Source organism: Odocoileus virginianus, chromosome 1 (assembly GCF_023699985.2).
Source record: "Odocoileus virginianus isolate 20LAN1187 ecotype Illinois chromosome 1, Ovbor_1.2, whole genome shotgun sequence".
Taxonomy (NCBI): domain Eukaryota; kingdom Metazoa; phylum Chordata; class Mammalia; order Artiodactyla; family Cervidae; genus Odocoileus; species Odocoileus virginianus.
In genome coordinates, this window is record NC_069674.1 from 16,657,284 (window position 1) to 16,671,056 (window position 13,773).

The 13,773-nt window shown below is 38.4% G+C and overlaps 1 long non-coding RNA gene and 1 other non-coding gene across 2 annotated transcripts in view; both read left to right on the plus strand.

Moving 5' to 3' along the window:
• Nucleotides 1–13,773, plus strand: part of LOC139034374 (uncharacterized) — a 63,373-nt gene that overhangs the window by 29,683 nt on the left and 19,917 nt on the right. The gene's annotated exons all lie outside the window — the stretch shown is intronic.
• LOC139036702 (U6 spliceosomal RNA) lies at nucleotides 4,217–4,321 on the plus strand. Its single transcript, XR_011489537.1, has one exon. It is a non-coding gene; the product is annotated as a U6 spliceosomal RNA (small nuclear RNA).

The following is a 13,773-nucleotide window of genomic DNA, read 5'->3' on the forward strand; positions in this document are numbered from 1 at the left end:
AGTGAGTTTCTGATGAGAGTTCTCTTCCTGGCTTGCCGATGGCTGGCTTCTAGTTATTTCTTCATGTGGTGGGAAAAAGAGAGAGACAGAGAGAGAGGAGGGGAGAAGGAGCACACTCTGGTCTCTTCTTATAAAGATATAAACCTCATCAAGAAGACCTCATTCCCATGACCTAATTACCTTCCAAAGATCCCATCTCCAAATGCCAAACACATTGGGAGTTAAGGCTTCAACATATGAATTTTGGGGAGACACAATTCAGTCCATAATAACAGTTACCCTAGGGTTACAGTTAGTATCTTAACTTATAAGAATTAAGTTGAAAAAAAAAAAAAACCTGTAAGATCAAGTTTGAATTAGTACCAAGCTACTCTCAATAGTATGTAAAAACTCCAATCTTTTAAAACTCCATCTCCTCCCTTTATGCTGTTATTTTTACAGATTACATCTTTATACATTATGGATCAATTAACATGCATATACAATTATTGTTTTAATTATCTTACAGCCATGTAGAAAAAAAGAGAAGTTATAAACAAAACATGCAGTTCTACTGGTTTTTATATTTATCTGTTTAATAAGTAGATACATTTACTGTTGTGTTGTTTATTTCTTCATATGGCTTCAAGTATCCCTTTATCTTGTAGCCTGGAGGACTCCCTTCAGCATTTCTTATAGTGCAGGTCTACTAGTAATAAGCTCCCTCTGTCTTTATCTGGCAATGTGCTAATTTCTTTTTTTAAAGGATGGTTTTGCTAGATATAGAATTATTGGTGAAATTCTTTTCTTTCAGCCCGTTAAATATTTCACCCTGGGACTTCCCTGGCAGTCCAGGGGTTAGGACACTGTAGTGGTTGCAAGTTTAATTCTTGGTCTGGGAATTCAGATTCCACACACCAACTGGTATGGCAAAAAAAAAAAAAAAAGGTAAATATGTCACCCCACTGCCTTCTGGCTTCCAGTTTCCACAGAAAAATGGGCTATTAATTGCACACAGTGTTTCCTGTATGTGATGAGTCACTTTCTCTTGCTGCTTTCTAGATTCTTTCTTTGTCTTGGGGATTTGACAATTTGACTATCCCTGGTGGCTCAGATGGTAAAGAATCTGCCTGCAGTGCAGGAGATCTGGGTTTGATCCCTCAGTTGGGAAGATCCACTAGAGAACAGAATGGCAACCCACTTCAGTATTATTGCCTGGAGAATCCCATGGACAGAGGAGCCTAGCAGGCTATACAGTCCATTGGGTCACAAAGAGTTGAACACGACTGGGTGACTAACACTTCGACTTCTTAAACTGGGTGTCAATTGATCTACCTGTACTTTTAATCTCCAAAATTTCTATTTTTTAAATTTCTATAAATCCTACTAATATTCTGTATTTGGTGAGACACATTCTCCTGGTTCCTCTAGTTCTTCCTCCATGATTTCCTTTGGTTCTTTGAGCATATTTAAGAGAGCTGATTTAATGTATATGTCTAGTAAGTATAAATGCTTATGTGTCCTCATAGACAGTCTATTAATTTCTTTTTTCTCCCCTGTAGATGAGCGAGGCTCCCTGTTTAGTCTCATGCTTTGAATTCTTCTGGTTCGTTTAGTCCTGGAGATTTTTAATATTAACATGTGGCAACTCTGGAAGTGAGATTTTCCTCCTCCCCAGTGTTTGTTTTTGCTGCTTCTTGTTGGCTGTTGCTGTTTGCTTGTTTTGTGACTTCCCAGACAATTTTGGTGAAGTTGGTATTATTTGGTATGTGAAGAAATCTGTGTTCCATTAATCTTGGGGTCACCTGTTGTTTTGACAGTGTTTCTTCCAATGTTTGGAGGAAAAAGAAAAGAAAAGAAAATACTCTCTTAGTCTTTGCAGATTGGTTCTGTATTACAGCACTCCTTCAGTGCTTAGCCAGGTTGCTTACAATTTTGCCTCAACCTTCACTCAAGGCTTGCTCAGAGCCTGAAGGCCAGCCAGAGGTGAAAGCCTGGAGTCTTTTCAGGCCTTTTTTTTTTTTTATCTTTAGCACATACGCAGTACTGACACTATGTATATCTGATTCCCTGGTATGCACAGGAGCCTTTAAAAATTCCCTTACACTTAAATACCCCTTTTCCCAATCTGTTGTTTCCTAGGCTTTTCAGTTTGTTTGTTGCTTGTCCCTTTAGCTCTTTGAGCCTATTGACAAGAGTTGATCTAATGTCTATACCTGGTAAGTCTAAATGCCTAGGTATCCTCATGGACAGGGTCTATTCATTTCTTTATTTTCCCCTGTGGACAAGACATTAATTGTTAATTGTTGTTTGTTACTATTATCCCTAGCCCATGGCTGCTACAGCCAATATTTCTGCCTTGAAATGCACGTAGCAAAAGCCTCCTGATTAGCCACCTTATCACTAGAAATGCTTTGAATCAGGCAAAATAAAGGCAAGCCCTTCACGGAGCCACTAGACGGGCTGGAACTCCACAGCCAAAATTCATTTGGATCAGTTCTAATGAGATGGATGAAACTGGAGCCCATTTTACAGAGTGAAGTAAGCCAGAAAGATAAAGACCATTACAGTATACAAACACATATATATGGAATTTAGAAAGATGGTAACGATAACCCTATATGCAAAACAGCAAAAGAGACACATGTACAGAACAGAATTTTGGACTCTGTGGGAGAAAGCGAGGGTGGGATGTTTCAAGAGAACAGCATCGAAACATGTATATTATCTAGGGGGAAACAGATCACCAGCCCAGGTTGGATGCATGAGACAAGTGCTTGGGCCTGGTGCACTGGGAAGACCCAAAGGAATCGGGTAGAGAGGGAGGTGGGGGGGGTGGGGATCGAGATGGGGAACACATGTAAATCCATGGCTGATTCATGTCAATGTATGACAAAACCCATTACAATATTGTAAAGTAATTAGCCTCCAACTAATAAAAGTAAATGAAAAAAAAAATTCCTAGAAAATTCTTTGAGAAATTCTGCAGTGCTCCCTCTGGCCATCCTGTACCCGGAATGTGGGTGCAGTCCTCACAACTGGCACCACACGTGGGGTACAGGGCGTGGTAGGTAGGAATTTGAATCATCAGCTCTGCATCTTCCTGCAAAGCAGCAGCTTCTTTCCTTATCAAGCTTCCCCCAGGTTGTAAATTTTGACTAGACACCAGAGTTCTGCAAAAAAAAAATGATTCTGACAGCTTTTACCAGCTCATCTCAGTTTTTTGTTGTTGTTTTTTTTTTATAAAGGGACAGCATTACTGTGGTATTTTAGTCTATTCATTTTTAAAAAATTTTTTTTATTTATCTGTTTGAGATTGGATTACTTCTGTTTTTCAAGTTCACTTTATCTGTCCTCTGTCATCTATTCCATTCTGCTACTGAACTCATCCACTGAGTTTTTTCTTAAGTAGACTTTCTTTTTTAGAGAAGTTGTAGGTTCACAGCAGAATCGAGCAGAAAGTACAAGAGTTTTATGCTTCTCCTACTATCAACACCCTTCCCCCACCCCAGAGTGGTACATTTGTTACAATCGAGGAATCTGTTTTGACACATCATTATCCACTGAAGTCCATGGTTTACATCAGGGTTGATTCTGGGTGTTGTACATTCTATGGGTTTTGAAAAATATATAATATTATGTGCTCATCATTATAGTATCATACAGAATTGTTTCACTGCCCTAGAAATCCTCTGTGGTTTGCTTACTCACCCCGACCTCCTTCCTAGTCCCTGGCCACCACTGATCTTTTTACTATTTCTGAGGTTTTTGCTTTTCCAAAATGTCATATAGTTGGAATCATACAGATTTTCAGACTTGGCTTCTTTTATTTAGTAATACACATATAAGAGTGTTCTACATCTCCCCCACACACCCCGTGTCTTTTCACTGCTTGATAACTCATTTCTTTCTTAGTCAGTTCAGTTCAGTTGCTCAGTCGTGCCTTATACCTGCTACTATTTACTCTTCAGAGTCCTGGAATAACTTCCTCACATACTATTTCATGTTTGAAAGCTGTATTCAGTGGGAGAGTCAGATAGAATATGCTTACTTCATCTTACCTAGAGTGAGATTATTCCTATTCCTAAAATTAATTTTTAATTTATTACACAAGTTGACTAAATTGATGTGAATTTACATATTGGATTACTTTTCTTGTGAGAAATGGCTGAAGCTACTCTTTATATATCGACACTTTCAAAATAAATTGACCTAATTTAAAATAACTCATTTTCATGCTCGCTTCAGCAGAACATATACTAAAATTGGAACGATACAGAGAAGATTAGCATTGCCCCTGCGCAAGGATGACATGCAAATTTGTGAAGCGTTCTATATTTTTAATAGCAAGCGAAGCAACAGACAAAGGATTAATCTCAAAAATATACAAGCAACTCCTGCAGCTCAATTCCAGAAAAATAAATGACCCAATCAAAAAATGGGCCAAAGATCTAAACACACATTTCTCCAAAGAAGACATACAGATGGCTAACAAACACATGAAAAGATGCTCAACATCACTCATCATTAGAGAAATGCAAATCAAAACCACAATGAGGTACCATTACAAGCCAGTCAGGATGGCTACTATCCAAAAGTCTACAAGCAATAAATGCTGGAGAGGGTGTGGAGAAAAGGGAACCCTCTTACACTGTTGGTGGGAATGCAAACTAGTACAGCCGCTATGGAGAACAGTGTGGAGATTTCTTAAAAAACTGGAAATAGAACTGCCACATGACCCAGCAATCCCACTCCTGGGCATACACACCGAGGAAACCAGATCTGAAAGAGACACGTGCATCCCAATGTTCATCACAGCACTGTTTATAATAGCCAGGACATGGAAGCAACCTAGATGCCCATCAGCAGACGAATGGATGAGGAAGCTGTGGTACATATACACCATGGAATATTACTCAGCCATTAAAAAGAATTCCTTTGAATCAGTTCTAATGAGATGGATGAAACTGGAGCCCATTGTACAGAGTGAAGTAAGCCAGAAAGATAAAGAACATTACAGTATACTAACACATATATATGGAATTTAGGAAGATGGTAATGATAACCCTATATGCAAAACAGAAAAAGAGACACAGATGTACAGAACAGACTTTGCACTCTGTGGGAGAAGGCGAGGGTGGGATGTTTCAAGAGAACAGCATCAAAACATGTATATTATCTAGGGTGAAACAGATCACCAGCCCAAGTTGGATGCATGAGACAAGTGCTCAGGCCTGGTGCACTGGGAAGACTCAGAGGGATTGGGTGGAGAGGGAGGTGGGAGGGGGGATCAGGATGGGGAATACATGTAACTCCATGGTTGATTCATGTCAATGTATGGCAAGACCCACTACAATATTGTAAAGTAATTAGCCTCCAACTAATGAAAATAAATGAAAAAAAATACATAAAAAATAAAATAAAATAACTCATTTTCATTCAGTAAAAGAAATGCTTGTGAATTATTACTTTGCTGTTATGAATTCACAAATAATTTTACTGATTACAATAATGGATTATTTTTGAGTATTTACTATGTCCTTTCCATGGGTTTTCTTATTATTTAATTTTCACAGTTTTATGTGATGTGTGTCCTGAGTTGTACAGAATCCCCCTAAAGCTCATGCTCACCCAAGCTCTCAGTGTGTGACCTTATTTGGAAATAGAACTTTTGCAGATATGATTAGTTTAGTCATAATGATATAAAATAACTTATTTACAAAACAGAAATAGACTCACAGATATAGAAAACAAACTTACTGTTACCAGATGGAATAGTGGGATGGGGGGAGACAAATTAGGAGTTGAGGATTAATGTACACAACACTACTCTGTGTAAAAATAGATAATAAAAAAAAAAAACAATACTTGGTGTATAGCACAGGAGACTATATTCAATGTTTTACAATATTCTATGATGGAATATATATGTACATATATATATATATATATGAAACTGAATCACTTTGCTGTATACTTGAAGCTAACACAGCATTGTAAATTAACTATAATTTTTAAAATAGTAAAACAAAAAAAAGAGAGAGAGATAAAGTCATAATGAATTTGACTGAACTATAATCCAATGACTGACGTAAGAAAACAGATACAGACACTTGAGAAAGAATGTCATGTATTGATAGAGGCAGAGATTAGAGTATGGATCTACAAGTCAAAGAATACCACAGATTGTTGGCAAGCCTCACTCATAGCTCAGTCAGCAAAGAATCTGCCTGCAATGCAGGAGACTCGGGTTTCATTCCTGCATGGGGAAGATCCCCAGGAGAAGGAAATGGCAACCCACTCCAGTATTCTTGCCTGGAGAATCCCATGGACAGAGGAGCCTGGTGGGCTGCAGTCCATGGGGTCGCAAGACATGACTAAGTGACTTTCATTAAGAAGAAGAAAAGTGTTTCTATCTAGAGCCTTCAGAGCGAGTACAGGCCTGCTGATATCTTAGTTTTGGACTTTTAGACTGCAGAATTCTCAAAGAATAAATTTCTTTTGTTTTAAGCTACCCAGTTTGTGGTAATCTATAATGGCCACCTACAGAAAAGAATGCAGTTGGTGATATTATTATAGGAAGGATCTTGAGGTCAACACAATTTCCTTGTCAAAAACTGCTGAATAACAGGAAAAATTGTCAGTCTGTCTGACTCCAGAGCTCACGCTTTTATCTAATGCCCTCTGGTAACCCTAAAGGAACTGTACTGTTGACAAATCAATCAGCCACAGAAAGTCTTTTAGAGACAGTGTGCTAATAATAACTAACTTATCTGACAGAAAAAATACCTGAAGAACTATAAACAGTGGTTCGTAACATTGGGAGGTACTGATCAAAACCATCCCCAAGAAAAAGAAATGCAAAAAGGCAAAATGGTTGTCTGAGGAGGCCTTACAAAGAGCTGAGAAAAGAGAATAAAAAGCAAAGGAGAAAAGGAAAGATATACCCTTCTACATGCAGAGTTCCAAAGAATAGCAAGGAGAGATAAGAAAGCCTTCATAAGTGATCAAGGCAAAGAAATAGAGGAAAACAATAGAATGGGAAAGACTAGATATCTCTTCAAGAAAATTAGAGATACCAAGGGAACATTTCATGCAAAGATGGGCACAATAAAGGATAGAAATGGTATGGACCTAACAGAAGCAGAAGATGTTAAGAAGAGGTGGCAAGAATACACAGAAGAACTATACCAAAAATGTCTTAATGACCCAGATAACCACAATGGTGTGATCATTCACCTGAAGCCAGGAATCCTGGAGTGTGAAGTCAGGTGAGCCTTGGGAAACATCACTATGAATAAAGCTAGTGGAGGTGATGGAATTCCAGTTGAGCCATTTCATCCTAAAAGATGATGTTGTGAAAGTGCTGCATTCAGTATGCCAGCAAATCTGGAAAACTCAGCAGTGGCCACAGGACTGGAAAAGGTCAGTTTTCATTCCAATCCCAAAGAGCTGAAAAAAACCAGACATGCAACAATGGACTGGTTCCAAATTGGGAAAGGAGTATGTCAAGGCTGTATATTGTCACCCTGCTTATTTAACTTATATTTAGAGTACATCATGCAAGATGCTGGGCTGGATGAAACACAAGCTAGACTCAAGATTGTAGGGAGAAATATCAATAAACTCAGATATGCAGATAACACCACCCTTATGGCAGAAAGGGAAGAGGAACTAAAGAGCCTCTTGATAAAAGTGAAAGAGGAGAGTGAAAAAGTTGGCTTAAAACTCAACACTCAAAAAAACTAAGATCATGGCATCTGGTCCCATCACTTCATGGCAAATAGATGGGGAAAGAATGGAAACAGTGCCAGACTTCATTTTCTTGAACTCCAAAATCAATGCATATGGTGACTGCAGCCATGAAATTAAAAGATTCTTGCTCCTCAGAAGAAAATCTATGACAAATTTAGACAACATATTAAAAAGCAGAGACATTACTTTGTCAACAAAGGTCCATCTCGTCAAAGCTTTGGTTTTTTCCAATAGTCATGTATGGATGTGAGAGTTGGACTATAAAGAAAGCTGAGTGCTGAAAAATTGATTATTTTGAACTGTGGTGTTGGAGAAGACTCTTGAGTCCCTTGGACTGCAAAGAGATCAAACCAGTCAAAGAGCTGAGAAAAGAAGAGAAGTGAAAAGCAAAGGAAAAAAGGAAAGATATACCCTCCTACACGCAGAGTTCCAAAGAATAGCAAGGAGAGATAAGAAAGCCTTCATAAGTGATCAATGCAAAGAAATATAAGAAAACAATAGAGTGGGAAAGACTAGAGATCTCTTCAATAAAATTAGAGGTACCAAGGGAATATTTCATGCAAAGATGGGCTCAATAAAGGACAGAAATGGTAGGGACCTAAAAGAAGCAGAAGATGTTAAGAAGAGGTGGCAAGAATACACAGAAGAACTATAGCAAAAAGGATCTTAATGACCCAGATAACAATGATGGTGTGATCACTAACCTAGAACCAGAAATTCTGGAGCGCAAGGTTGAACGGGCCTTAGGAAGCATCACTACAAACAAAGCTAGTGGAGGTGTTGGAATTCCACTTGAGCTATTTCAAATCCTAAAAGATGATACTGTGAAAGTGCTGTACTCAATATGCCAGCAAATCTGGAAAACTCAGCAGTGGCCACAGGACTGGAAAAGGTCAGTTTTCACTCCAATCCCAAAGAAAAGCAATGCCAAATAATGTTCAGACTACCACTCAATTGCACTCATCTCACATGCTAGCAAAATAATGCTCAAAATTCTCCAAGCAAGGCTTCGACAGAACATGAACAAAGAAATTCCAGATGTTGAAGCTGGATTTAGAAAAGGCAGGAGAACCAGAGGTCAAATTGCCAACATCAGTTCAATCATCCAAAAAGCAAGAGAGTTCCAGAAAAGCATCTACTTTTGCCTTATTGACTACGCTAAAGCCTTAGACTCTGTGAATCACAACAAACTGTGGAAAATTCTTCAAGAGATGCAAATACCAGACCACCTGACCTGCCTCCTGAGAAATCTGTATGCAGATTAAGAAGCAACAGTTAGAACCAGACATGGAACAATGGACTGATTCCAAATTGGGAAAGGAGTATGTCAAGGCTGTATATTGTCACTCTGTTTATTTAACTTTTATGCAGAGTACATCATGAGAAATGCTGGACTGGATAAAGCACAAATTGGAATCAAGATTGCCAGGAGAAATATCAATAACCTCAGATATGCAGATGATACCATTTTTATGACAAAAAGCAAAGAGGAACTAAAGAGCCTCTTGATGAAAGTGAAAGAGGAGAGTGAAAAAGTTGGCTTAAAACTCAACATTCAGAAAACTAAGATCATGGTATCTAGTCCCGTCACTTCATGGCAAATATATGGGGAAACAATGGAAATAGTGACAGACTTTATTTTCTTGGGCTCCAAAATCAATGCATATGGTGACTACAGCCATGAAATTAAATGATGCTTGCTCCTTGGGGAAAAAGTTATGACCAACCTAGACAACATATTAAAAAGCAGAGACATTACCTTGCCAACAAAGGTCCGACTAGTCAAAGCTATGGTTTTTCCAGTAGTCATGTATGAATGTGAGAGTTGGACTATAAAGAAAGCTGAGTGCCGAAGAATTGATGCTTTTGAACTGTGGTATTGGAAAAGACTCTTGAGAGTCCCTTGGACTGCAAGAAGATCCAACCAGTCCATCTGAAGGAAATCAGTCCTGAATATTCATTGGAAGGACTGATGCTGAAGCTGAAGCTTCAATACTTTGGCCACCTGATGCGAAGAACTGACTCATTGGAAAACACCCTGATGCTGGGAAAGATTAAAGGCGGGAGGAGAAGGGGACGACAGAGGATGATATGGTTGGATGGCATCACCAACTTGATGGACATGAATTTGAACAAGCTCTGGGAGTTGATGATGGACAGGGAAACCTGGTGTGCTGCAGTCCACTGGGTTGCAGAGAGTCAGACAGGACTGAGGGACTAAACTGAACTGAGTGACTAATTCAAATTCATCAGTTAAAATCAGTCAGCCACAAAGAAGTATTTTAAATATACCTGGCAAATGACTATCTAAAACAAGTCTTAGTTAAATGAAAATAAATTCAGACCTCCATATATATATATATGTATATATATATATAATATGTTTATAGTGTGAACTAGAAACTATTATCATTGTAGTCTGTTGATAGAAAAATTCTTGCATTTGATCAGATCAAAGATAAAAGTTTATCTCTTTCCTGGATAGCTAATATCAATAATCATTGTAACAACAAAAATGGTGATAAAAATATCTTGTGTATATCATATGTCAGGGGCTTTGAAAGTTGCTCAGTTGGGTCTGACTCTTTGTGACCCCATAGACTATACCATCCATGGAATTCTCCAGGTCAGAATTCTGAAGTGGCTAGCTGTTCCCTTCTCTGAGGGATCTTCCCAACCCAGGGATTGAACCCAGGTCTCCTGCATTGCAGACGGATTCTTTACCAGCTGAGTCACCAGGGAAGCTCAGTGAAAGTTGCTCAGTGCTTTACATTGTCCCATTTAGTAAATTATTTAGTGGTGCTATTGGTCAAGGACCACTAGAAAAATATCTGTAGACAAATAAAGTCAGTATCATAAGCTTCCTGTGCTTATGATAGACTTGCAACCTGCAGGGAAGCACAGGATATATTAGAAAGGGCTGATTGTAGGAACTGGGATCTGCTAGGTAATTTGGGGGGCAGGCTTGAGGATGCAGGTGTGTGTCCATGCGTGCATGCACCTTCATAAAGGCAGTATAGTGATTGGGTACTTTAAGAGTTTTTTTCTAGGAAGCAGAAGGAACAGAACGTGGCTAGAGCTGCCATTGGAAAAAAAATAGGAGTTGCTCATTAGCTGAAGATGGGATATTTGGTAATTTTGTGCTCGCCTAGTGACTCTGTTGTTATTGTTCGGTTGCTAAGTCATGTCCAACTCTTCATGACCCCATGGACTACAGCATGACAGGCTACCCTTCCTTCATTATCTCCAGGAGTTCGCTCAAACTCATGTCCATTGAGTTGGTGATGCCGTCCAACCATCTCATCCTCTTTTGCCCCCTTCTCCTCCTTCCCTCAATCTTTCCCAGCATCAGGGTCTTTTCAAATGAGTCAGTTCTTCACATCAGGTGCCCAAAGGATTGGAACTTCAGCTTCAGTATCAGTTCTTCCAATGAATATTCAGGGTTGATTCCCTTTAGGATTGACTGGTTTGATCTCCTTGCTGTCCAAAGGACTCAAGAGTCTTCTCTAGCACCACAATTCAAAAGCATCAATTCTTCAGCACTCAGCTCTAGCATCTCTTCTCAGGCATAATTATGTGTTGAACTTAGTTTCTTCTTATTCCATGAAGAGTCCTCATTTGATTTTGATAATCTGAAAGTATTTAGATTTAGTAGGAGAGCAGTATTGCCTAGTGGTAAAAATAGGCCAGCTCACAACTGATAGGTATTGGGCTGGTTTTCGTGTTTTTCTTTCTTCAGTCCCTACTTCTTGACAAGGACCAACGGAGTCAGGCTATTGTCGTTGTTCAGTTGCTCAGTCGTGCCTGAGTCTTTGTGACCCCATGAACGGCAGCATGCCAGGCTTCCATGGAATATTAATCTTTGACATTCAGAACTTTCCCACTGTCAAAATTCTTCTGGTTCGATTATTTGGGGAGTGTTACCTCTAAGTTGGACAAGGGTTGGTCCCTCCTGATCTTCTGTTGTAGAATGAATTTTTGAATCATCTGATATTAAAGTGCTATATAGTTTCATTTAAGACTCTAGACAGGATGCATTGACCAACTGGGATTCAGGCAATTATCAGAAAAATTTTTATCAGGCAATTACAAAAAAATTTTTATAAACTATTCATCAAGGGGTCTAGATGACTAAACTCAAGTCTCAAAAATGTGCTTAAAAATCTAGTTGGGTCTATTGTAGCATTTATGTATTTGCATCATGATATATTTGTTCTGGCATAAACCCTCTCTTGGTTAGTCAAGAAGAAATCAAGGGATATGTGACTGTCTCTGAATTTAAACCATTTAAATTAAGGGACATGAATTTGAGCAAATTCCAGGAGATCATGGAGGACAGAGGTGTGAGGCTCCTACAATCCGTGGGGTCACAGAGAGTCAGACAAGACGTAGGGATTGAACAAAACAATGGGCCTCTGGTGTACTAGTGGTAATATCCACTAAGGAATTATACTTTGGGTGGGGGGCGGGGGCACAGATTCTATGGACAGCAAAATTTTGCTTATCTCAACAGGAGTGCTTATCTTAACTGGGCCCTAAGGGCAGACATATTTTGAGTGAAGTTAACCAATTTCTACCAAGCAGGATACAGCGACTCTGAAGAGGGCACACTGACCTTTGCAGTGAGAGTGATTCCTGTTTCTCAGTAAACTGGGTTTGGTGGGCAGGGTTCAATGATCTCACAAGAAATGTTTGTTTATGTGGATGTGAAGTCCAGTTTTTACAAGGTTGATGGTTGGATTCATAGGATGAGATTCATATTATGAACATGGATTCATAGGATGAGATTCATATTATGAACATGGATTCTCATAAGTTCTCTAGTGTGAGAGAAATTTTAGATGAAGTCTGCGTAAGGAAGTCTATCCTGATTAATTTTTTTTTTTTTTTACAAATGGCTATTGATCTACCAATTAGACTTACAGCAGTGGCTATGGTCTGAGAAAAATGCATAAGAATGTTTTGTCTCTCCTTAAATGGCACCAAAAGATCACAGGGGTTTAGAAGGAAGAAAATGAAATATTAGGATGCTTTTGTCGTTTTCCAGGGAGCTACAATGTATGCTATGAGGCAAGATTAGTAAAAAAAAAATCAGACTCAAAGAAAAAGGGCATGAGTTCCCTGAAATTGAATCTTGTTTCAAAGATTTGAGCAGAAACTGTCTACTGTGTGTAATCATTAGTTTCAGCTGAGTGTTTTGAGTCAACTGTTATTTGGGGGGGATTGTCTACTTCTGGGAGATTTCAAAGAACTCTCAGCTTGAGGTCTACCAATGAAATGGAAGTCTGATGATTTAGAGAAACTGGGGTAAGTTTTTTTTAATGAAAAATATGAATCCAAGGATCATTTCCTTAGAGTTTTATTACTGTGTTAATCATTAACGGTGACTGATAAGGACATATTTGTTGGAGCCAAGGCAAATCTCCCTTTGTTATCTTTTCCAGAAGACTCAATCTTCAAATTTCAAGTCATTCAGAGATTCCTTCTGTGGATAATTTGGAAAGGCCACTTTCTGTTTCTGTTTAATGATAAGATTAGTAATATCAGCTTGCCGTAAGGCAAAGATAATTAGAGTGAAATTTCCAGTCTTTTAAAATTTCTGACAATTTTCAGTTTTAGAATTCCTTGACTTTCTCCACATTTTTGTAAAGATGAAGGATAAAGATAATGAGTAAAAAGCAAAATTCTTCAAATTTCTTTAATTGTCCGAGAAGAAAAGTTTAGTCTATCTTAAAAATAAGCAAATAATGATAAAAGCATAGTGATCAGATCAATATTTGCTCTTTTATTTCATGCTAACTGGCAGGATGGCCCAGGTAACTGTTATCTGAAGTGAATTTTCTTATTGAATCTGGGTGCATAACTTGCTTGACAACTGCTAATTTTTGTGTTTAAGTATGAGATAGTAATAGAAAAAAATTAAATTAGGGTTACCAAAAGGTTCATTATTTGTTCGATTACTGAAAGGATTCACAGGGCTCAGTTTATACTCACAGGCAACAAATATAACAAAATAAGAGCTATATGTATTATATATTA